This window comes from Ictidomys tridecemlineatus, chromosome 7, assembly GCF_052094955.1.
Source record: "Ictidomys tridecemlineatus isolate mIctTri1 chromosome 7, mIctTri1.hap1, whole genome shotgun sequence".
Classification (NCBI taxonomy): domain Eukaryota; kingdom Metazoa; phylum Chordata; class Mammalia; order Rodentia; family Sciuridae; genus Ictidomys; species Ictidomys tridecemlineatus.
Genome location: NC_135483.1, coordinates 186,487,806 through 186,514,489, shown reverse-complemented (window position 1 = coordinate 186,514,489; position 26,684 = coordinate 186,487,806). Strand labels below are relative to the sequence as shown.

Genomic DNA, 26,684 nt, shown 5'->3' with positions numbered 1-26,684 from the left:
TCACCTAGCACCTTCTAGTTAATGAATTTAAAAAACATTTTCATTCAGTGACAATTTCTCCATCACTCATCGATGTGCATGTTTGATTCTTTTGCTTTCACTGATGCTTCCTCTTCCAGCGTTTGGTTATCTATGTCTAACGCCCTTTTTGTAGAAATCAATACAAAATACTTTCTCTTCCTCCACGCATCCCTGATACATTAGTTTTTCAAAGGTACAAGCTTAGCCACAATCCTTCTCATTCTCTCTACACTCTTTCCATGATTTTATTCCGCGGGGCTCAGCTAGCAATCATCTGAACGTTAGTGATCATTGATAGTTTATCAGAAGCCTGGACAACTCTTCTTAGATTTCAGTTCATTTATCCAACTACCTGTTAAATAAGTCCATCCAGATCTGCTGTGGATAACACAAATGCAACATTTCAGATACTGAACAGATAACATTTCTCCTTAACCTAATAGTCCCTCCTGTCCAGCTAACCATCTGTTCTATTAAGTTTTTATCTCCCGTTCTTTAATTACTACTGTCCAAACCCATCAGCAGAACATTGTGCAGATTTTATTTCTGAACGTCTTGTTTCCCCTTCTCTTCTACTTTGTATCATATCTACCTCAACTGCTCCTGTTCAAGCTCTAATCATCTCCTTTGAATTATTACAACTTGACTCTGTCTTTGATTCCTCCAAGTACGAACTCCTTATACTGCCAAAGTCAACTATTTAAAATGCAAATCTAATCCTTTGGAAGCCTCCAGTTACCACAGGGTACTGACTAAGCTCCTTACTATGGCCCACAAGAATCTTTGCCAACTTGCTCTTCCTTTCCTAATTTTGTCACTCTCTATTGATCACTGTTACTCAATCAACATTACTAAAATGGTTACAGCTTCTTCTTCCTTCTCTATCTCCAAGAAATACATGCTATCTTTCACAACTACTTACAAACTTTCCTACTTAAATATATATAAATTTTGTCTGTGCTCAGTAACTACTCAATGGGTTACTCAATTTAAGTGTTTTCTTGAAGCTCACTCCCTCCACTGGTTATGGTCATCTGTTCATGGACCTTGCCTTACGTATCTCTGTATCTATCTGCTCTCCTCAAAAGGCTATGGAGTTCTTGGAGGCTAGTTTTCACTTTCCTAGCACCTAGCATTCTTTTCAATAGATATTTCATTTAAGTAATTCATTTATTTAATAGGTTTCTCAACTCTTTAGGCATTGTTCTGATATGTGTAGGAAACACACTGGAACAAGAGCATCAAGTGATAATAAATGAATTAAAGGGGCATGCAGCTGATAATATTTTCAAAATCTGATTATCACAAGTTGTAAAATTCAAGTTTTGCGTTTAATTCAAAAAATGAATTTCTGAGAAAAACCAAAGTGAATGACTCAAGGCCACAGAAATGATTCAGAGCACCCATATTCTATTGTTTCTACTTTTAGGTTCAAATACTCATCAACTTTCAGCAGGGTGACAGCACAAATGTCACACTGTGGTCCCATCATCTGAATCTGTAGGAAAAACAGTAGTTGTGCTATACCGAGCAGCTGTGATCAGGAGTCTCAGAGGCCTCTGCTCTGCAGCCCTGCCGGGTGACCCCAGTGATGTAACATCTGGTTTCTCCTCCAGGAGCCTCATTTTCAGAAGTACAAAAATGGGATGATGCCAGCCCTGCCTAACTTCTTTGGTTTTATTTGAATAATTTAACAATATTCTACATTTTTAAGCATTTTGGAACCTAAAAAGTGACACACAAATAAAAGTAATATTCATTTAAATAAATAATAACCCTGCTCCTTTATGAATTTAATTTTTCTACATTTAAACTATATAATCATTAAGAAATGGTATGTACAAATGGAAAGTTCCCAGATCACATATAAAAATAGAACTCTAATCCATTATCTGTAATAACCTGCCCAGGAAGCTAATCTCTGCAGTAAAAGCCAGACTGGTAGAAAGTTAGACCACTCTATCTAGCTACTAATCCAGAAGCCAAACAGTAGCCCATGTAACAATTGGCCTCAACGGCTCAAGACTAGAGATACGATTTGGATATGAAGTGTCTCCCAAAGACTCCTTTGTTGATGTTCAGAGATTAGGCTTTTAGGAAATGATTGGATCATGGAGATGTTCAGAGATTAGGCTTTTAGGAAATGATTGGATCATGAGGACTCTAACTTCATTAGTGGATTAATCCACTTGATGAATTAATAATTTGAATGGACTATTGATATTAGGGGACAGACAGAAGAGGATGGTGGGAACATGAGGTTAAGAGAATAATTCCAAAATATTGTCTCACCCATGATGACCCCCACATACTTTCTTTGCCATACAGAAATTTACCTGAAACCCTGCCTGGCTTAAGTAGGCAGGATATGTCACAAACCTCAGCAAACTACCTGTTATCTGCAAGGGACTGCAGGCATGAAATAAGGACAATAAGAGAAACACAAGTTATTCTGAAGGGAGAGGCTCCTGTGATCCTTTTCATTGACCATATTCCAGAAGACAAGGATAATTCATTTTAACCATAGAATCTATAAGAAGGTATGGTGAAGAATTCAATAAGAACTACTCAGCATGGGCCAAGGGAACCTAGAATTATCATAGCAATAGGTACTTGAAAATCTGATACCATCTTGCTGTCAGTCAAAAGTCAAGAGGTGGACCTGGGCAGGACTCTCTGGAAACTTCTCTGGGATCCCTAATAAAACTACAGTGCAGAAGAGGTATATTGTTCCTCTCCTCTCTGAGAGAATTCACTCTCTCCCTTGAGAGTGTCCCCTTTCCTTTCTCCTAACCCTTCAATAAAGTCAATCCCATTACTCTGAGCAACATATCTGAAATCTTTCTAACTTGATAGCAAGAATCGGGGTTTGAAGGGGAGGTCTTCGTGCTGCCTCAGTCACACAGAAGACCTGAGCTTTGCAATAGTGGAATGTCGTGGTAATTGTGGGATGTGGGGCCTAGTTGAAGGGAACTGGTTTCGGAGAGGGGGGAAAAACTAGAAAACTGCTTCTTTTCGCATGTACCTTCTCTCTCCCTGCTTTCCAAGCACAGAGAGAGAGCAGGGACATGCTATGAGCTGAGCAGCTTTCCTCTGCCATGAGGTCCTGCCTCTCCTCAGGCTCCAAGCAAGGAAGCCAGATGACCCTGGACTGAAACCTCTGAAACTGTGAGCCAAAATAAAACTTTTTTCCTTTAAGTTGTGTATGTCAGGTATTTTGGTCACAATAATAAGAACCTAATACAAGTGCACTAAAAATGAGTCATTTTCACAATTTTTGCTCCAGCATCCAACTAAGAACAAACTAAAGAAAGACAAATACACACATTTAACCAATCACAGGCCAGGCTCTATTTCTGGTTAGCATAATTCCCACTTCCCCAGGCTGAGAGCCTGCAGTCAGGGCATACCTGAAGCCTTCCTTATGTTAAAAGGAAAACTTCAGATAAATTAAATTCAGTAGAATTCACCTAAGCAAAGACATAATTCATGAATTGGGCAGCAACCTGAACCAGTAAAATTTCAGAGAGCTTCATTCAGTGATGTGAGCAGGCAGTATTTATAGGCGGATAAGGCAGTATTTATAGTCGGATAAAGAAAATGACATGCAGAAATTTGCTACATTTCCAGCATTGGACATGTTTTGGCAGTTATAGCCTGTGATTAGCTCAAAGCTTGGCTGCTATGATTGGCTTAGGCTCTGCTATTTGTTATAAGTATATAATCTTAAGTTAGGTTGCAGTTTGTTTATACACTAAGTTAGATTGTAGGGAGGCATCTTTAGGCTAAATTTAACATTTCTTTTTCCACTTTGCTTTCCCATTCCTCTGTCTGCCTCTGAGTCTCTGCCAAATGCAAGCTCTGAATAAATAATCTCTGCCCGTTTTCATTTGTCTGGTCTTCTTTTATTTTCACATTGCTATGTTCCTTCCAGCTCTAAGATGCTATGCAGTTATGCAAATACATGTCATGAATAACATTCTATGAGATGAACTTAAATCAGGAGTGTAGTCCCATAACAACTGCAAGAATTTAGGTCTTTAAATGGACCTTTTATAAACTTAGATTCTAGTTATACTGAAATCAATTACAAATGGGTCAAAATATTTTAAAGGTAATACATTTCAGCATAATCATTAGATAGGACAATTTAACTATCACTTGCCTTTCAGTTCAGAGACAAATAAAATGAAATCAAAATCAGAAAAGAACATCCCAGACTATTCCCAAGCTGTTTATTCACAGTTTCAAAGAAAATGTAACTCTGGCTTTCAAATGTCACAGCCTCAAAGCCTAATGATCCATCTGCTTCACCCCATGTTCTCATCCACATTTTAAGCAAACCATTGGGTTTGTTATCTGCTTGTGTATTTTCTTCCATTACCAGTATTAAGAAGAATTTCCTTTAAAAAAAAAAAAAAGACTTTCACACACTCCTATAGAATCCTCTCTCACTGGAATTGGAACTAGCCAAAGAAAAACATTGTTCCATCCTAACACGGGGCTCACTACAGTTCCTGCAGGTTTATGCATTTGAAATACATCAGAAAGGCTAAGATGTGTGTCAAGGCATTTCCAGCCACAACACTGTCCGTTCTCATTCAAGTTTCACTTATGTACCTATCAGGGAAGTGCCATTCAGGTCTCATGCTTCAACTACACAAAAGCCCGGGCAGCTTTGGAAACAAACAAAAAGAGCTTTTTTTTTTTTTTTTTTTTTTAGTTTTCTTTTTTCTTTGTTTTCAAATGCCAAGGGTTAGTGAATTTAGATATATTTAGAAAAACTTGAATAAAAGAACTGAAGAAATTGTTCTCCTCTGTTTTGTGCCTACGTAAATGTTTGTCTCCCAGGTAGAAGACAGAGGTGAAAAAGCTGTAAGAAAATCATAAATGGAGTATTGACCATTTTTATTTGGGAATAAATCTGGTTTATACACAGACACACACAAAAGAACCACTTTGTAACCAAATATGTTTTCCAATTAAAATAAAAAACTTCAAAATAACTAATGAAAAGAAACATTAGACAATCAGATTAGGAAATATGTAATAAAGACATATTGTAAACTCAAAGAAATCTATTCAGGGGACATCACTGTACATATTCATGTATTTCAGTACATATATTGATTTTAGTAACATGAACTTCATGAAACAAGATCCATCCTACATATTATGGTAAAGTTTCCTGTGGAATTTATGCTTCTCAGTGTTCACAGTGACAGCCCTGCTTGTGGCACACAGTGCCAAATACATAGAATGTGCTCCTCGTGTTCTGTTCCTTGAATGAGCAACTGAGCAAATGTTGAATCTGATCTGAAACCAAGTTCATGTTGTGAAAATGTGATTGCATTACATTTATTTTTCAGGCTGTGTATTTTGCAGATCATTGTCTTAAAGTTCTTACAGTATTTAAACCAAAAAAGAATGGAAGGATAAGAGATCAGGGACTCAGTGTTTCCATGACCAAATATTCTCTCCTGATTCTTTACGATATTTCCGTAAACATCTCTCTCTTTCCCAACTGGTCCTCATCCTCTCTCTGTCATGGACCCTGGGCCAACTAGAACTACTTAGTTCTCCTGGCTTGGATGGCTTTCCTCACCAGAGCTGCCCCTAGCAGATACTGGTCTCAGCAGTACCTCCTAGTCACTCTTCCTCATCAACATCCACTCCCCTATCAGTGAGGGTCTTGTAGGTCACCACACCTAAAGACCCCTTTCAAGTCTATGAAAAGTAAAATACAGCACTGCAGGGCTTTTACATATGCTGCCTGGGGTTGGGAGCAGGGAGACATGTTAACACCAAGCGCCACCATAGCTCCAACCGTGCTCATTTTCTAGATCAAAAGGCCATGATCTTCAGAGCCAGACAACTTGGTTTCACGTTTCTGCCACACCATTTATTGGCTACTTAACCTCCATCAAGGTTCCTGAACCTCAGTTTCCACCTCTGTAAGTGAAGATACCAACAACTGCTATTCCTGTGAAGATTATAAGAGATAATGCCTTACAGTTCCTTACATAGCAGTGCTAGTGGTCATTTCATTGTTTCCTCAGGAACCATCCGAAACTAACTCATCCCCATGTGAGGAGTGTCCACTGCGGCATAGCGACCCTCAAGACCCACACAGGAAACAGAAATGTACAATGCTTTCTCTTGCTCCTTGCTCCCACATCACTGGTTCAGTTGTGGTCCTCAACTTTCCTCCTTCCTGTATGGCAACCTCCCTTCCTGCCTCACTTCTGTCACGGACTTCTTCAGCAACGTTTGAGTAACATTGCTTCCAGGTTCCCCAAGGCCTTCAGAATCCTGATCCAAAGTTTCTACCATTTTTTTTTTTGGCATCCTTCTACATTGTTTCTCATCACAAATATTAAAAACGTGTTTGATGAGTTGCTCTCTGTTTATGTTCCTTCAGCCTGATACACTTCTACCTCCAAACTAAAATAAGTAGCTAACTAGCCCAGTCTTATCCTTAGGGAATACTCAGCTCAGGGGCTATCAAGCCAGGAAGTTTCCCCTACCTTCTCTCCCTACTTTGAGCTCAAGGTGAGGGTAAAGGGTTAGTATTAGGCTCCGGATGGCCTAATCCTGCTTCCGAAAATAATCTTGAAGCTTGTCATCTTGCTGTGCTTTATCTGTGGCAATTACAATAAAAGTGTACTGTTGTCCCCTCCTGTCAGTCCTGATATATTGGTGTAATGTCATCTTCCTCTTTATTGTCAGCCCTGATTTGTTGGTGTGCACCTACACAGGTGGACTACTAGGTGGCACAAGGGCCTTTAAATAATGTGACAAAAATAATACAAGAGGACTGGGGATATAGCTCAATGGGTAGAGTGCTTGTCTCACATGCACAAGGCCCTAGGTTCAATCCCCAGAACCACAAAAAATAAAAATAAAAAATAATATAACAGACTTGTGGCTTCTTTGAGTCAAAGTGACACACTGGAGCTTTGGTGCTCACCTTTCTTATGTGGCAACTGTATATGTAGAATCTGGGCATACTCATGAGGTATCAAGACAGTCTCCATGTCTGTAGGCCAAATAAAATGATACTACAGTGAAACCTATAATTGCTGCTCAATCCCATGCCTTCCATGACACAGTTCAGAGAGGCCACACCTGTGCTCCCGAGGTACATATCAGTGCATCACTCCCTACTTGTGGCTGTTGATTTATTATATATGTCTTACGCTCCACCTGACCATAAGCTTCTTTCAGGTGGTACTCAATAGCTGAGTCTTCAGTGAGAAACAAGAGATGAACAAATACAGGCGTGGTTCAGCCAGGAGGGTTAGCTTATTGGCTTTCACTCCTTGCTCTAAACACAGCCAAGGCTCATACTATCTCACCAGTGTCTCCTAGGACATGGGCCATGGCAAGCATGGATCAATATCCTCCAATAACTCATGAATGGGAATTCCTGACTGTAGTCAAAATTATCTTTGTGTTAAATCATAAATATTTCTAACTGGTTTGCTAATGGTAGATCAGGTTTTTAATAATTTCCTGGAAGAATGAGCATCATTTGAAATTTTGACCAGTCCCATGAATTCCTTAGGGAACCATAGATTCCATTTTCCTTCCACCTCCAATATTTAAAAGGGTTAATTTGCCATTAAATTTAGTTGTTTCCATGAGCATGAGATGATTCAGCTACTGTAGATAAGAGACTTCATGTTTGTTGTTATTCTTGAGATTCCCAATCTTATATAAGGATCCCTTTGTTACAAAGCGTGAGCTTTTACTGTGTCTGACAATGCAGGACCCAAAGCTCATGTTGCTGATGAACACTGGAACTTCCTGCAGACAAAAAGAATGCTTCAGAGCTGACCCTCATGTTGGCAGAATCAGCAGAAGCAAAGTACCCCTTTCTGTATCAACCACTGAATAATGAAAATAATGGAAGGTGGTTAGGGCAGATTCATTAAGCAGAAAAGACAACATGTTCAAAGTGCTCAGAGAGAACAAAGTTGCATCATCAGATGAGTTATTAAATTGAGACATTGAATTTTAGAATTGAAAGGGACTTCAGAAATCACGGATTGCGGCAGCTTGCTCAAAGCCAGGCATTCGTGCTCATAATCACTGAAGTGTTCCTCCTGCCTCTGAGGGACAGCCCCAGGGAGTGAGAGTTCTTGCCTCATGGGAGACTCTGGCTCAGTCTTGAACATCTCTAATTACTAGAAAGTGCTTACAGAGAGCCAAAGTCGGCTTCCTTCCCACTACTGTCTCTAGGTTTTGGCGCTTGTCTCAGTCTGTTTGTGCTGCTAAACAAGAGACCTGAGTTGGGTCATTTAAGTTTCCAACACATGAACTTTAAGGGACACATGCACACCAAAGCAGTACTCTTGTTTCCATAGCAACTCAGAAGAGTCTGTCTGTTCTTAAATAAATACCCTGGAGAATCCAGAGTGCAACAGTCTAGCGCCCCATGGTCCCATCTTCAGAATACAAATCTAGGACTCTCACTGTCCAGGGCATCCTGACCTGGCATTTAATTGCAAGTCATCATAACTTTAAAACTGTGCTGTGTGGAGCTGATCAGAGCCTTTCAGACAGAGAGACAGTTCACCTGTGAGTCCAGGCAAGCCCCAGGGCTCTCTGGTTTCACTTCTGTCACTCCATCCCCAGAGCCTGGAGGCAAAAGAGGGCAAGAGCTCCCATTCTCCTCAATGAAAGGGCTGTCAGGCACAGGGCAACTTTTATATTTTATTATTCCTCTGTCTTGTGTGAACTCTGTCATCTGGGGTCAGTTTTGTCAGTTCCTACATCTAAGAGATGGCTTCCCTTCAAATAGAGAGAGAGAGAAAGATTTTCAATAGTCAGAAAGAAACTCTAGATTGGGCCAAGAGACCAAGTAGGGTAACACCTTGGTACACAGGATAAGGCACACGGAAGTAGGATCGACTCTGCGACGAATTCTAATCCTTCTGCAGGAGTAAAAGCAATTCAAACCTGCTACACAACTTGCCCAAGGACACAATATGGCAATTAGCAAAGACTTCACAAAGAAATGAGTTCCCTGACCATCGGTCCATGGGTACCTCTCCCCACAACACCTTGAAACTGGCTTATACTTAGTAATTTCTTTTTTTTAATGGTTGTGATTAAAAACAATTTGAAATTTTATTTATTTCTCCAAAATATTCTGCTTGTCATTCCAAAATAGAATTTCAAAATTTCTCACTGAAACATGCAGATAATCGGATCATTCAATTTTAACCAAAGTGGGTGAGAACTGTAAATATTTTCCACAAAATAATTTCTACCTAAAATGCCTGCACTGAAGTCGTCAGGCAACACTTAGGTGTTAAAAGATTTTAGTAACACTTTCATCTAGAAATTCTAATATTTCAGGGCAAAGGCAATTTGTTTGGAGAACACAGTCCATACTTTTGTTTGTGCCTGTATTGTGAAAGCCAGGAGGACCTGTGGGCAGAGACTAGCCACACGCACCAAATCCTTTTTGCACCTTTCCCTGGGGACCATACTAGTCCATCTTCCCAGGATTCCATACAGGTGGAAAGAGCCACATAATGAGACCTGGCACTGGAATGTGATATATACTACTTCAAGGTCTGAAAATCAAACTTCTCACAAACTGCTCATCTTTTTGCTTTTCCTGATGGTGAAAATTCATTGAGCTCCCAGGAGCTGGAAGAGACTCCAGATGGAAACTTCCCAATAACAGTGGGAAGAATAGCTCATTTTTGACTGAATCAACTATTTGGGATATGCCTGTGCCATGACCCAAAGATAAGTCATATTATATCATGACACTGAGGTTGGGTAGTTGTTTGCTGTGGCAGTTGAACCACTCTAATACAGATGTTAATCAATATTATTTCTTATTTTCCCTTCTTTAAAGAGCAGTCTAAATATAAGATACTTGAGTTTCTAATGAAGAAAATATTTTTACTGGAATACTGACAGAAAAATTAAAGGGTGGAGAAATTAGTTAGCTTGCAAAATACGGTTCAAAATTTCACATGCAATGCTTTTCTCTTAGCTCTAGTGATAAGGAAACTTCTTTACAAAACTGATATTTAATGAGTATTTAATAACTATTTTAAGTACATAATTTCAATTAATAAATACTGCATGTACAATACACGAGCCTCTGGAATAGTCACTCATAGAACTTGTATATTTTATTTATATTAATTTGAATGAGGAGGTTTTTTCCCAATATTAGAAAAAATGTCTGTGAAATAATTAAATCTTTTTTTTTTCATTTTGCAGTGCTGAGGATCAAAATACAATTCTTTTAAAGTATTCATAAAAAATACATATTTTTAAACATAACAAAATAGACATAAATATATATAAATAAAAAATAAAAATACTTCCAAAGAAATGCACAAACTGTAAACCATTCTGGAATGGGGGTCAATATTAAAAACCTGGGGATTTGAGGAAGCAACCCTTACTGAGCTCTGACTTTCCAAATAAAATTATAAATTTGAAACAATTTCTAAAGTTTCTCCTAAATCTAAAATTTTATACCTCTGATACACAAAGTTTGAAGATAGAAAGCAAAATAGTTTGTGAGGCTTCAACATTATTATTCTGTTCTAAAAAAAATTCAACTTTAGATTATTCAAGGTAACTCTATGTCATATATTTTAATCCTTCCTACTATTCATCCCACCAAATCAAATCACAGTGAACTATAAAATAAATGAAGAAACTGTTCTCTTCAGAAACATTAGAGCTGTATTTAGGATCATTGGCAAATCTAAGATCCAACTTTTCCCCTGCCATCTGATTAGAAGACCTAAACTAAATAGAAGCCCTGGTTTAAAAAAAAAAATACAGATAATGCTCAATGTTTCTTGCTGTATGTAAAGAGGGAGGCTGATGTTTCCTAGTTCCTGTTGGTAAGTCAGGAAAGCCAGAGCTTAACACTCTCTTATAAAGCAGCAGCACTGCTATCAGAGCTGCCAGGTAGTAAGTGCCTACCACAGGCCAGGGATTACACTAGTCTCTAAACATTTGCTCTTTTCGGGTCCGTCAGGAGGGTGTGATGACCTTTACTGTTATGGAAAACTGAGGATTCTGTTGATTAATAAGCTTACAAGGCAAATTCAGGATCCTGTTGATTAAGAAAACTCATGGTATGGACAATGTCGGAGTCCCCCAAATTTGTACGTTGAAGCCCTAACCCCAATAAGATGGCACTGTACACTCCAAAGTGGAATCTCTGAGAGATAATTAGGCTTGAATAAGGTCCTGAGGGAATTAGTGTCTTTATAATAGTGTCTTTATAATAAGAAGCAGCACTGGTGCTTTCTTTCTGCTACATGAGAGAACAAAAAGAAAATGGCTGTTAGCCAGCCAAGAAGAGAGCCCTCACCAGGAACTGAACCTCCCATCACATCACCTTGATCTAGGACATTCCTCCTCCAGAACTGTGAGAAACAAATATCTGTTGCTTAAGCCACTCAGTCAAAGGTGTTATGTTATAGCATCCTAAGTTGACTAACACACTCACCAAAGAAAACTGAAGTTTATATAAATTCCCTAAAGCCAGACAAAGATAGGTAATTAGAAAAAAACAGGATTTGCACTCTGATCTCTGAACAAACAGCCTTACTGGCTTTATTTTGCTTTATCTTCTATTTGGAATCTCTCCAGAAGGACTGCTAATCTTATTAAAAATGGCAATAGCAATTTTTTAAAAAGAAAATTTATAAGATTGTATAAGCAAGTAAATTAATATTATGAGATTTGGGGATAATTAGCTGCAAGTGTACATGGTATAGAATATATACAACTCCTCTGCTGACACACTGTCATACACAGTTATAAAGAAGTTCACAGTAGTTTTCAGATGGGGACACTCTGGGTTACTATTCCTGCATAGCACTGTGCACTCTAAACCACAGTCACCAAGCAATACATGTTAGTAACACCAAAGTGGGTCAGAAAACAAAGAATGTAAATCATGTAAGGCAAAATTTAGGTGTTTATTCTGCAATATTCTTTGGATTAACTTATTTTAAAAGAAGACTATATCATTTTGCTTATGTTCAACCAATGGTAATGTACATGTCTGCCTTGGATACATCTTTCTAGACATTTTGAAATGTCAGACACTATGACCTTGAGGAATAGGGCAGTGAACTAAAATGTCATGACCTCTGAATGTGGCTCCTAATCTAAGTTAGGAAGAAAATAATTAGATGAACTAATACAGGATTAGAGCTCTGATAAGATCTGCAAGCAGAGATGGTAGTTGAAATGAAAAGCTATGATAGATTATTTTTTTCCTAGTAGAGAAGTCAAGAAATCTTAATCAGTGATTTGAAGAAGGCAAATTGGAGATAAGTTTTGCTAGCAGAGGAAAAACACATGGCAAGGAAGACAAGGGAAAGGCTGAAAAGCTGGAGTGGACAAAGGTGGATAAAATAAACAGCAACTGAGGGTGGAGGGGGAGCTGGTCAGTCCTGCAGGGCTTCTTCCTGAAAGCATCTCACTGTTTATGAGAAAAGAAAAGGAACTCAATATTCTATGTATGGATCCAAAAAGTACACATAAGGGGCTGAGGATATAGCTCAGTTGGTAGAGCATTTGCCTCACATGCAAAAGACCCTGGGTTTGATCCCTAGCACCAAAAAAAAAAAAAAAAAAAAAAAAAATCACCAAAACCAAACAAACAAATTAAAAAAACACAAAATTAAGGTTTGTAAAAGACTACACTAGTTATAGCAGAGAGAAGAGACAGAGACCCTTGTCATAAATATTCTTTTTCCCTTAACATAATCCATGGAAGAAAACATCTATAAACTGGTAAACTGGGGTTGGGGTATATTTTTGTCAGCTTTTTTGTTTGTTTGTTTGTTTGTTTTGCTGTTGTGACCAAAAGACCTGACAAGAACAATTACAAGAGGAAAGGCTTATTTGGAAGCACATGGTTTCAGAGGTCTCAGTGCATAGAAGACCACCTCCATTCCTTGGGGCATAAGGTGAGGCAGACAGAAGTATGTGGCTGAGGAAAGCAGTTGGGAACAGGGAGGAGGAGGAGGAGGAGGAGGAGGAGGAGGAGGAGGAGGAGGAGGAGGAGGAGGAGGAGGAGGAGGAGAAGAAGAAGAAAGAGAGAGAGAGAGAGATATCTATGGATCTGCTCAACAGAGACAAAATACATACCCCAAAGGCATGTCCCCAGGGACCCACTTCCTCAAGCCATATCCTACCTGCCTACAGTTACCATCAAGTTAATTCCTACAGAGAGAATCAATGCACTGATTAGGTTAAACTTCTTATAACCCAATCATTTCATCTCTAAACTTTCATGCATTGTCTCACAAAGGAGCTTTTGAGGAATACCTCTTATCTAAACCATGACAGTGTATTTTTTCCTAGACTTCCTATAATAGAGTGATATAATCTCCCCCATGTTTGTATTTTAATTCCATCTCCAATACATTCTCAAATTTTGTTTCCAGCCCAGCTATCTCCCTTTTTGCACCCTGACACAACCAGTTTGCTAAGACCTTGAAGTCCATAAATTTAAAAAAAAATTAATACAGGCTAAAAGCAAATTCCACATGGTATAAACACACTGCAACTATTAGTGGACTAGAGGTGTACTTAAAGATTAAATTCATAGTTTACTTTAGAACGTGCTGCATTAAACAAAATTAACCCTGTATGTTTTTCCTTTAAGGTTTCTTCAAGTCTTTAATGAATTGTAGCACACTGTACAAGTCTAACAGGTTGATATAATCTGTAGATTTTTGTCATCTTTTTATCTAGGGTGATTTTTTTTTTCTATTCTAAGTACAATCTCAAAGGACCTATTGTTATACAGAATGTACTTTGAAAACTGAAAGGGTGACCTACGGACAACCTGCTACTGGCAGAGATAGGTCTGAAATTCAGACAATCCATCCCATTTTGTTTTATAACTTAGTTTTGAAGGAAAAAACCCCATGAAAACCTGATTTGTAACTGAAATTTATGCTTATTTACTATTTCCTCCTATAAACTATTCTAGTTCAAGAATGAATTATGTCTATCCTATAATTAATATATTCAAGTTTTAATCTCTGATGTGAGTAATTTGGAGATGGGACCTTTAAAGAGGTAATTAAGCTTAAATGAGGCTATAGGGGGAGGGCCAACATTACTTATGTCCTTGTAAGAAGGAAACACAAATGATGCATGTGCGTACAGAGAAAAAGTCACATGAGGACACGAGAAGGCCACCATTTGTAAACTAAAGGGAGAGGCTTCAGTAGAGACCCAACCTGCCAATACTTTGGTCTTAGACTTCAGAACCATGAGAAAATATATGTTTAAGCCATACAACCAATCCATGGCATTTTGTTATGGCAGCCCTAGTAGAATAATATAACAGCTGTACATACATGGAGTCTTAACCTAGATCTGATTTTATTTGAAGATGAAGAATGTGAATAAATGAATAAAAGAGAATGAATATTTGCAGAATAATTATTATGTGATTACATAATTCCCATTTTACTGATAAAGAGATCAATGCACAATGAAGTTATAAAACTTATCCAGAAATATGTGATTTGTGAAAAGCAAGGGTTATATTTCATTCCCAATCTGTTGGGCTTCAAATACTGACTTGGATTTACCAGATTTTCTTTCTGGAATTTTATTTCTTCACTTAAAAAATATAATATAAATATAAATATAATATATAATAAAAATATAAATATCTTGCAACATTATGGAACCTTTAAGGACCTTTCCAAATCTCAAATAATATGATGATATTTATATTTTAATACCATTGTGTTCATGTCTCTTATTTGGGGAAGATTTAAATAAAGCAGAAATAATGTAGTCCTGGGCTACCAGGGTCCCTGTCCTGGAGCTTTTCTTTGAAGATTCCTATTATGATTGTTTTTCTGTTGCATTTTCATGATAGAGCAAGAAAGCCATGAAGCCAAGAACCTGTGCCCATGCAGAACCACCACCCTCTTTTGAAGACCTCTCCCTATGTAGCCTAGACTATAGGAATCCTTGCATTAGTGGACAAGAACAGGGTCCTTGTCTGTCCTCTTGTCTTATATCTGTCATACCAAAAGCTGGTACTGAGAATGCTAAATGTACCGCTAGGCCTAAGGAATAGACAATGAAATACTGATGGGGGGAGGAGGAACAAAAGTGGAGATCAAGAGGTACAGGCCTCCAAACTCCTGCAGCCTTCGTAATTGGGACGCTAAATAAGAAGCATATGAAGAGCACATTTTGGGACTTTGGATGACTACAGCTTGCTCTCTTGATTCATCTCATCCTTGGTTAATTTGTTTAGTCTGCAAGAATACAAAATGCCTATAATCATCAAGGAGACCTGAAGATCTAAAATTATGCACCATTTGTTCTCTAACTCTGATAGGTTTGTAATCTAATAGGCACTGTACTGGGGGATCCTATGAAAGGATTTATAAGAAATATTGGCAGCATGCTGTAGGGTAAATTGAAGCAGCCAAAATTTAAAAGTTCAGTGTGATCAAAATGGCCCAGTGACAGAAATGAATAAAGAAGACATTAGAAGGTCTGTGGAGAAACAGGGATGGAACACAGAGGGAGAGAAGAGTCAAGGGTGACATTGGACAGGACACAGGACCACAGTTATACCATCATTCCTGCTCTAATAACATTTATTCACATGCAGAGCATTGTGCCCAGGGCTAAGAATGGTGCAAAAGAAATGCAAAAATTATACCCTCCTTTCAAGAAAATCACCATGGAGTGGATAAACAGGACATGGATATACAGAAAGTAGACACACAAAAACCCAGGAACATCCAGCTTGACCAAATGGCATAGCAGATACTCTCAAAAGAATAGTGGAGAAGAACAATGTCTCCGTAACCAATTTAGCCTATTGCTGAAAGACAAGTTTTAAACTAGAAAGAATGAGATCTGAATTCACGTAGAAAAGAAGAAACCCATTAAAGAGTTTCAGGTACAAAGGTACAGAGTTTGTATTTATATTTGAGGAGCAGAATATGGTGATGCCATTGGTTTTAAAGAAAGGTTTATCCAGGAGAGTGTGCAAGATGGACCAGAAGGATGAAGTGCAAGGAGTTTGCAAGGTCAAAGCCTTGATGTTATGGTTTCCCAGAAGCTTCCCTGTTAATGCAAGAGGTGAAATGATTAGATTACGAGGGCTTTAACCTAATAAGTGGATGAATCCATTTGGTGGATTAATAATTTGAATGGCTGACTGGCTAGTAACTGAAGGCAGATGAGGCATGGCTAGGGAGGAAGTGGGTCACTGGGGGCATGCCTTGGGGATTATACATATTTGTTCTTGCTCCTTCTACTCTCTCTCTCTGTCACAAGTTGAGCAGTTTTTCTCTTTCATGCCATCATGATGTTCTGGCTCACCTCAGGCCCAGAGTGGCGGAGCTGGTCAACCATGGACAGAGACTTTTGAAACCATGAGCCCCAAATAAACTGTTTCTCTTCTAAGTCATTCTTGTCAGCTATTTTGTTCACAGGGGATAAAAAGCTTCCTAAAACACTCGCCCTCATCACCACTTTATCTCTGTGCACATGAAATCCACACAACTCCAGATACCACCACCTCAACCTTAGGATGTCACCAACATCTAAGATATGCTTCTCAAAGGGTTGTTCGGGAATAGATGAAAAATGAAGAATTATTAAGTATTTAGTAGTATATCTGCTCTATAAACAACTTTTAGTATTGACATTCAATACAGGTGAACTTGTGACAGCCAAACTATGTTCATGTTTTTTGGAATTCAAAAATCAATCACCTGTTTGGTGACAAGATAATCACTTTTCATTAACCAACTCCATTGTGTGGTCATAATCTGATATCAAGATTTAGTGAGGAAATAGCAGACAAGGTTATACTGAGAATTCATTAAATAACTACTCTGAACCTACTGTCAATTCTCTGCATATTAAAAATGAACATAATTATGGAAAGTGTCCTGATTGTTCAACAACCCTTTTTACTTCAAAATAGGGCATAAAAATGCAAATTCCAACCTATAATTTGCCACATTAAATATTTATGCCCACAGTTCTCGGAGGCCCCTGTCATGGCAGCAGTGTGTTTTTAGTCCCTCTTTCCCATTAAAGACATGACAGCATTGGGGCTCAGTTGACTCCTTCAGAATGCAGCTCTTCACACAGCTGATAGCAGACAACTGAGAGACATCTCCTATAGGAGAAAACAGAATTCTACCTTATGGTACAAGCAGGATTTTAGAGTTATAAGCCTCAATAACCTGGTTCACACATAGATGTTAATGTACTCTGTTTTGTGTACATCCTTATTGTGTACCAAAAGTTATAGAAGACATGTAATTAGAGTCATTCTTGAGTACCTTACAAGGCACCAAATTAACATAAAGCTAATAGCCTAAAAAAAAAAAGAACACTCTAAGAAAGAATGCCACACGGACTTAAAAGGGTGTGATCTTAGATTTGCTCTGCTCTCTGCTGCCCTAGCAATAGTAATGCGGAATAGACAGTGGGATCCCAAAAGATCTCTTGATTTAATCATTGGGAAAACTGGACCCTTTCTTTGCCTCTGGGTACTCATTTATCAAATTAGGGATTTAGACCCATCTTTAGGACAACTTCTTAATCTGAAGCTCTGTGAAAATTAGGAATCCAGGACTTAAAATCATGTGTTTAGTTTTTTCAAGTTGAAGTTAAATGGGATTTATCTGAGCCCAACTATATTACAGATGTTTGATGAGAGTATCTGCCTATTAACTTCCCTAAGAATCCCAATGTTCTTAAAACTATGATATTGGCCTGTTTTAAGGAAGATTTCAAACTAATTAATGGTATCTCACCACAGGACAGAAGAGGGGTGTTCTATATATAGAGTATCTTTAGGAGCTGCCAACAGCAGGAACAAACCCGGAAAATGCAGGAGAAATGATGCCAAGCCCTAGGAGAAGTAACAATGGTGTGAACAGAACAAAAACCCCTTGGTTATGATTTGAGTTGCCCTTTTATGAGAAATTCAATAGAATTTTGCTTCATAAGAAGAATCTGCTTACTAGGGCCATGGGGAGAAAGGAGACCAATTATCTATTGAATGCAAGAAATCTAAATTGACTTTTTTTTCCTATAGTGGGAAAAAAGGTGGAATTCTATCAATGCCAGTACCACTTCTGTTTCTACTTAAGTAGCAATGGCAAAATAATCTCTTCAATAATGTGAGAGACAGAGACCACTAAAAAAAAAATCATATTATGGACTAGGAAAACTTGCACAATGTAGAGCATTTTCATGTCTCCTCAATATTGAGTTAATGTGCATAGGAAATTACCAATAGGCATTTGTAGATCAAAATCAAAGTTTCTGCTGTATTGGCTACTACCACATTGTTATAGAAATGGCCTAGATGCTGTTGGAGGGTGTAAAATTGGTACTAATAATGCCTAAATGCCTAAGTCCAGGCCAACAATTTTGAAACAATGTGCAGAGGAGTTCAGACTTCTGGGACACTTGGATGGAAAGGGTCTCAACAAAGCAGGGTGCAACCACAGCTCTATTGGGAGTTGTCTTTGGGTTACAGACAACCAGATACCAGTTCAGACTTAGTCCCTGATTAACTCTGAGGCCTCAGGCAAATCACTTCCCCTTTCAGAACCTTCCTTTGCTTATCTGTAAATGAGGCATCTAGGCTCAAGGATCTTCAAGTCTAGGATTTCAGTGATAAGTACCAGGATAAGTTTGATGTTAGATTTTCCTATTTCTGACTACATATTAAAGATACTTGGGGAGATTTAAAAAAAGTGCCTATGCCCGAGCTACATTTGAATTAGATTCCCTGAGGGTTGAGCCATCTGAAACTTTTAAAAGCATCTGCTGTTTCTAAAATAAAGTCAAGGTTCAGAACCTCTGTTAAATCCTATGGAAATATTTTGGCAATATTTAATATACTTGGAATTATTAATTTTGTGTAGTAGTTAGGCCCTTTACAACTGTGTTTCCCCCCCCATATTTTAGATGAAAATATCTTAATTATCTTCTTTCCCTAAGAGAAAGAAAAAAATAAAAATAATTCACACATATATACATATATACACATATGTATCTAGAGGTTAATCTATTTGTATTTATTAGAATTATTGGAGTTTATTAGAATTCCTTAGGAAAAAGTTATAGAGACGGAAAAAATGGCCATTTAAAATATTGAAGATGATCTTCATTATCAATTTATTTTTCTTATTACCATTCCCCATTTTCATAACTAAGGAAAGGTTAGGCTGTTAAATCCAACTACACAAGCAAGCCCCCAGTGAGGAGGGGCATGAGAATTTGTCATTGAATTCTGATTCTTTCAACTTGGGTTTCTCAGTTAGGCTAAAAAGACAACCAGCAGTTTAGGAGAGAGAATTCTTTTATATCAACTGCCAAACAATCCTTGGGAGATCAAAAGTCCTTGATCTAAGAGAGCCAAGAAACTTATTCAACCCTTTTCTGTGTTGTCTATCTTACATGTCTATGTTGTTTTTTGAAGTCCCCTCTATTCATTTTTGTAGGAATGACATGCTTTTCCACTCATAGGTGGGAGTTGTGTGGGTAGTTGAATGCATGCACAGGTGCAATCAACGTTAATTAAGACTCAAATCATTTTAACAGGCAGATGGGAAAATGCTTCAATCTCTAAAAGAATCAGAGGCATTCAGGCACTAAAAATATTAATGCATGGGAAGAAAAATATCATTTCCATTCTTCCTGAAAGATGTAATTCTGAAAACACATTCATAATTGTTTCTGAAGCAAACACTAAATGCTAAGAAGAATAATTCCTTCATCATAAAGAATATTTAATTTCTATCAGAGTAAATGCAAAATTTGGCATTACTGGAATCACAGTTACTAGTAACCATATTGGGAAGAATAAAGATGTCATAGCTATTAAAATTTCATAAGAAAAGCTAAGCAGAAATATTAATCCTTTTAGGGATAATTCAATAACTACATAATTGAATGTACACTCTACTGTATTTCTTGCTGATTTCAATTTATTGATTCTCTGTATAAATATGGTTAAAGTGAGTAACAGTATTTGGGAATAAATATTGACCAATAGAGAGGTTTTTCACAGTATTCCTGGGGAAAAATACATATGAATTTGAAAAGGGTCTCATTGGGAAAAGTCAATTAACCATATTTGATTTTTTCTTCTACCAAAAATGACATTTTAAATGAATCTATTAAAGAATATCAAGTCAAGCTACAGGCAAAGCCAATAGGAATATATTTAAATATTGCTGTCCTGAGCAATGTTTAATGGGCACTTAGAAGAACTGGACTGTTTCTAATTATGCTTCTTCATGATGTCATGATCCTTCTCAAGATTTTGGATCTCTTTGGATTTCAATTTGTCTGTAATATGAGGGAGTTCAAAATTATTATTTCTAAAGTCCAGCAAATATTTACTGAGCTCCAGATCTAAATTGCAGTCAAAGGAAAGAGCAGGGAGTTGCTGATCTTATTCTACACCTATTCTCCTTTGGTCTAGGAAAGAAAAAATCAAAAGTTCTTTTGAACATTTTTTTGGCAATATCACCACAACCTCTTTGTCTCCTTCTATGTTTTCAGCTTCTATAGGTACTTGCCACCTGTGTCCTTGTCTGAATTCCTGCCATCATCTTTTTTTCACACACACACACACAAAAAAATTAATGTGAAAACTGTTTAATAACAAAAGATATCAGAAATCATGGTGCTTATTTTCTGTGATTTAGATAAAAATAAAGAAAATAGAGCATGAATTAGATGTTATTCCTTATTTCTGATGTTACTGTTACTTTTTATTCCTGTCTTATTCTGTTCCATAAATTATCTGGTAGCAGACTTCCTTGTGACAAAATTAATCTGATTGATAAATAACACTTCAGAAGGTTCTCCTACCCATCTTTTGGGTTTGGTTCATAAGCTAAAAATGATGGGAAGAGAAATAAGAAAAAAGAAAAGGAATAGAAAAGAGGAGGGAGTGGTGTTTGCAGTGTAAGATTTTTATATGAGGCTATAAGTAAACCTCAAAGATTCTACCACCTGAGGGTCACTGGACACAGATCATCAGAGTGGCACCTAGATGCCCAGGACTTTGCAAGCTACAGAATCTAAGGAAATGTTAAGCATAGGCCAGGAAAGTCAAGGGCCTAGTGTAGAATCAAGGGAGAGAGAAACAGCAGCTTTCTGAAGAGCTCAGTCCTAAATCTGCCCTCTCCTTCTCTATTCTTTTCCTAACAACACTTTCAGTGGCCACATCTGTCTTCAGAAAGTGCCCTTGAAAATTTGGCTTTCAGGATTGGCATGAATCATTAGGGTCAAGTAACACATATCTCTAACATATCTTTTATGTTTTCTTAAAGGTATAGATCTTCAAGTTAAACACAATCAGCCTAGACTTCAGGTTACTCTTAAAATGGTGTGCCATAAAACTGGATTTACCCTACATTCTTCCATGAGTTTTCCAGGCTTAGCCCCACATTATCTTGGCATTTTGTAATTTAACATAAAGAAAACTCTCTGGGGTCATAGGTCAAGTTTGCAAGTTAACATTTGTATGGCTGCAGTTTAACCCTTAAAGGGTTAACTTCCCACCTTTCTCATAGGGACCTCTGGCTAGATGGAGACCCTGGGTGCTCTTCCACACCCTAATGACTACTGCTTCTCTATATGGCTGTTTTTGCTTCCTATTTAAATTGCACATCCTTCAATTCAGATCTCTGTCATATTAGTCTTCAAAAAGGTTTGCCTTATACCATATGCTCTTACTTTTAAAGGTTTTAGAATATAATATCTGAAGACCATATTCTGGTGGATTCAATTTTGCTTTTTTTTGTAGAATATATTTGAATGTAAATGGGTGCCTCTTAGGCCTTTCTTCTCCTTCTTTAATCTCAGACCTAGGAGTTCCTGTTAGTTTGAAGTCATTAAATATGTAGCTGACACATCCATCCACAATCCCCCAGGGGTACATAACTCTAGTATGGCCTCACTTATCTGGCTCAACAGCTTCCACAGACTTCCCCATTTTTAGGTTTTAAGAAGAAAGGAATGAAAGAGAAAGAAGAGAAAGGGAAATAGGGTGCAGGGCCGACAGAAGCAGAGACAGGGGGAGGAGGAAGGGAAGTAAACAAGATAAAAAAAGAAAGTAAAGGAGGGAGGGAGACAGACAGGGAGAAAGGGAAGAATACTGAAACCCAGAGAAACACATTTTACACCAACACAGATTATGAGCTGGCTTCCCTAAATGTCAGCTACTCCAGAGTGTTTTGAAGCCCTCCATTGATTTCACAAGGAAGTAGGTCAGGGCTGCTTTTAACTGGAGAAGCCTCATGCTGCAGGTTTCATTTAACTGTGAGGAATGAATATTAAAAATTGATGTGCAAAGTAAACCTCTGCTTAATTAGCATCTGGATAAAGACTTTACCAGGAAAGCCATGGAAGTAATACGAAAAGGGGAAAATTGACAATGAGCTTTTCCACAGCTCCTTCTGTGTCTGCAGCTTCTTCCTTATGAATAATACTCCGGATGGCCACATCTCCTGCATTCCTTCTAGGAGCCAGTTAACCTGTAGTTAGTAGGTTAGGGTTCCTTCTGTGTATTTGAGATTCCACACATAATTTAAAATAAAATCGCAGCATTTGCTTTTTTATAATGTTTTATTTTTCAAATAATGACTTCATTTAAAAAAAATTTAGTTGTTTTAAAAGAAAATAAGACCTTATTTTAATGTGCTTAAAAACACCACTTCACAAACTACTTTAAAATCTTCCATCTACATGGTAAGTATTTTTTACATGAATTGAGTCTTCACAGTTTCTACTAATTATTTGGGTAATACTTTGCTTTTCATTTCATAAGGTAAATAATTTGTGAACAGAAAATTTCAAAAATATTAATTACCTTTGAGAAACACATCAATTCAGTTATGATGAATTGTTTCTCTTGCTGGTAAATCATCTTTCATAAACACATCCTCATGTTGAAAAGCTGTATATGTAATGAAAGGGGCCACTTTGTGCTCTGAGTTGTTATTTATGGGGGAAGGGTACAGGGAACCATTCAGTGTGATAGTTCTCCTCCAGCTTTCAAGGCTGAGATTTCATTTAGCAACCTGTAAACAACTTACCTCCTGTGGGAACAGAGAATGACTTACATCCTCTTCAGTTCTTTTTGCTCCTGACATCCAAATACCAGAATGATTCACTTAAGATGTCAAATCCTTTACCCAAGCCTAACTGAAGAGAAAACTGCACAAACAACAGGGAATCCTTGTGTATTTAATTCATTTTCAACCTTAGTCTATGTTTTAGTAAAATATTTATTCTTTCCTCTTAGCATCCAATAATCACTCTTTAGATTTGTATGATAATTAAAGTTTGTTATGCTTTATAGATGATGTGTCACCTCAAAGCCCCTGTGTCAATGCAGGGATGTTCAGAGGTAAAATAATTAGGTTATGAGAACTGTAACCTAATCAGCAAATAAATACATATGATGAGTTAAGAATTAGAATTACTTATTAGGTGGTAACTGTAAGCAGGTAGGGTGTGGATGGAAGGAGCAGGTTACTGGGGGCATGTCGTAGGGATTATATATTTTGTCCCTGGATTCTCACAGTCTATCTCTGCTTCCTAGCTACTAAGATGAGGACAGCTTTCCTTCACTATACCCTCCTGCCCTGAGCTACTGCTTTATAGCAGGCCCAAAGCAATGGAGTCAGCCAACCATGGATTGAACCTCTGAAAACATGGACTTAAAATAACCTTCTTCTCCTCTAATTATTCTTCCATCTCTAAGTTGGTCACAGCAACAAAAACCTAACTAACATAGTTATTTTGAATGCAACCAAAACTTGTCCTGCAGAAATTCTGGGGGAATGTTTTTTGTCTTCCATCAACAGTCAAAAGAATATTACAATATCGCTACCAGAGGGTGATCATTTGCTGTGACTAATGTGGTTCACAAGCCTTTGAAACTGGTTTGCAAGAAAAGTTTGGAAAAATTTGGAGATGCGACCTTTAGAACCTTGAAATGTTCTTGGCAGAGCTTAATTGGTGATTCCAGTGGACGTTTAGAAGAATGCTTGGAGTAATGTGGACAGTAAAGACATGCTCATGAGGTGTTAGAAGGGCATGAGGACTCAGCTAGGAATTAGACTAGAGGCCATTCATATTGTATTCTGGCAAAGAACTTGTCTGCATTACTTATCTGCCAGCTTCTATTTTTTCCTCTAAAACTTCAAAGGAGAATTTATTATAGTCAATATTAAATAGCCACCATATACATAGTTTGGTTCAGAAGCCAAAAGGAAACCTTTAAGTTTCAAAGAAAAAAAAAAAAACTGAAGAAGAACTACTGTGATCTAATCTGTCCTAACTGATTAGTCTGAAATTTCTCTTAGACCTTTTTGACATGGACAAAAAGCTTTCATTATTTGGATGCTTCTCCCTTATCATTAATCATTGGCCAGTGGTTAATTTTTAAGTAATCAGCCAAAAGAACAAAAGTAGTATATGAGTATAGAGTCAATTTTGATATCCAGAAGGTAATAATTTAAATGGAGCAATGTTTAACTTCAGCTCTAATCATGCTGTTGCAGGATACTAACAACAAATCTTTTCTAAATCTTCTAGTTTTTAGGATTTCTCATTTGTCTTATGGGAAAAAAGGACATGGTGGACATACCTACCCATGGCATTGTTAACCAATCCAGTGATGGCTAACACACTGACACACTAATCTTTCTGATTGTTTCTAGCTATTTTATTTCATTATTATGTTGACTATATAATTTTCATCCATAACAAGGGTAAATAGGCAAAAAAATAGGAAAACGTTATTTTGAATGTCACCAAAACTTGCCCAGCAGAAAATCTTAGGGAAAGTTTTTTGTCTTCCATCAACAGTCAAAAGAATATTACAAATTTCTGGATTTGGAATTTTCCCTTATATTAAACTGTTCTGGCTACATTTGCCTTAAAAAGTATTGGCTGCTTTAAAATTCATGTTACTAACTCTCCTTCCTCCCCTCTTAGATTGTCTTCAGTATTTTTATTCCTTTCATTTGGAAGAAGCAATAGCCCAGATTCTCCAGTTGACTGGTTACTGTACTAGGAGTGAAACATTTAATTAACTTTACTTCCATCAACAAGCAACAATAATGAGTCTGCTTCAACCAATAAACATCATGCCCCACTACAGACACTTATTAAATTTGGGATTGCCATTACTTTATCAAATTCTGAAAAAACAGGTTTTATGTTTGTTTGTTTGTTTTGTTTTTGTTTTTAATTTGGACAAGCTTTTAAATATTTTATTACCAAAATTCATATTTACCTGGGCAACATACATTCAAGACCACCAGTGGTATCATAAGAGCTCCCCAGATTTATGTAGTACCTTTCCTTCAAATAGGCTAAATAATTCATTTGAATGTGTGTTTTTTTCTCTTAGTTATTTGAGTTCTATAATACAAAATGTTATCAGATTATAATTCCTTCTTTTTATTGTCTCTTACTTTCTTAAAAAAATGCATCTTTTTTATCTCCAAATGTCAAAAAGGAATTAATTTTCACAGCTCATTCATTTGTGTAGAAACTGATGATGGCTGACATCTTCAAAATGGTGCACATTTAAATGCTTGATGGTAATATTCTTTATATCTTTTTTTCCCAATAAATCTGCCAGGAAAAACATGGTCATTCTTTTAAGTGTGCCACTTAAGGTCAAAAGCAATGAATTCAGCATTCTGCATAGCTTCATTTTTGCTGAATGACTGTATTGATTTCAATGTGATTTTTTTTCTAATTCATAGAAGCTGATTCTTTTTTCATTTAATGGTTGGTTAAACATTTCTCATATGGCTTTCTGCTTCTCAAGTTCAATAGCCTTCTCCAGTCACTATATCTATTAATTCAGCTAGTTCAATAAATATTTATCATACTTCAACTTTGAGTAAGATTGCATTGGACCACTTGTTACAAGAAGAAACATGATGAGAAGATGTGGCACTGTCCTCCCAGGTTCTCTGTCTTAAGGACAAACAAAATAAAACAAGTTTTATAACACGTCAGAATAAGTTTCATATCACTGTAGAAGTACAAAGAAAGCATACAAAGAAAACAGCATATGGAAAACTCAGTGGAGTTGGTAGACTCTGAGCTGGAATTTAAAATTAGACTGTTATTGTTTTATGAAACTTGGGGAAGTCCTTTCAACAAGAAAGAAAACATCAGACGGAAATCCAAGGAGGCAGGAAGCTTGTCTGAGGATTTACAGATCAACCATGAATCCACAGAAGTACCACAAAAGGTAGAAGATGAGATTCAGGGTTTTATTACCTGATATTTCATTTGAAATGTGAGAAAACTGAGGCACTGTGAACTGACTCATCCAGGGTCTCAAAGCCTATTCAGGGTTAAGCCTAATTGGAAACCACCTCTTTTAGACTTCTAGGTCACATGGAGTTAGAATGTAGGACATCCATAATATGGTGTGGTAGGAAACCCCTCACCTAGACCCAATATTTACTTAATTGTAGATGTCAAAGTGTTGAGAGTTCATGATAACAAATCAAAGTCAGAAATTAAGTTTCTTTTTTTCTGCTAATTGTACAGGAGGGAAAAAAATCAGTTTTAGTGTATTT

The 26,684-nt window shown here is 37.3% G+C and overlaps 1 protein-coding gene across 4 annotated transcripts in view; it reads right to left on the bottom strand.

Annotated features, from left to right (window-relative positions):
• Nucleotides 1–26,684, bottom strand: part of Nyap2 (neuronal tyrosine-phosphorylated phosphoinositide-3-kinase adaptor 2) — a 246,969-nt gene that overhangs the window by 65,836 nt on the left and 154,449 nt on the right. The window lies entirely within an intron of this gene.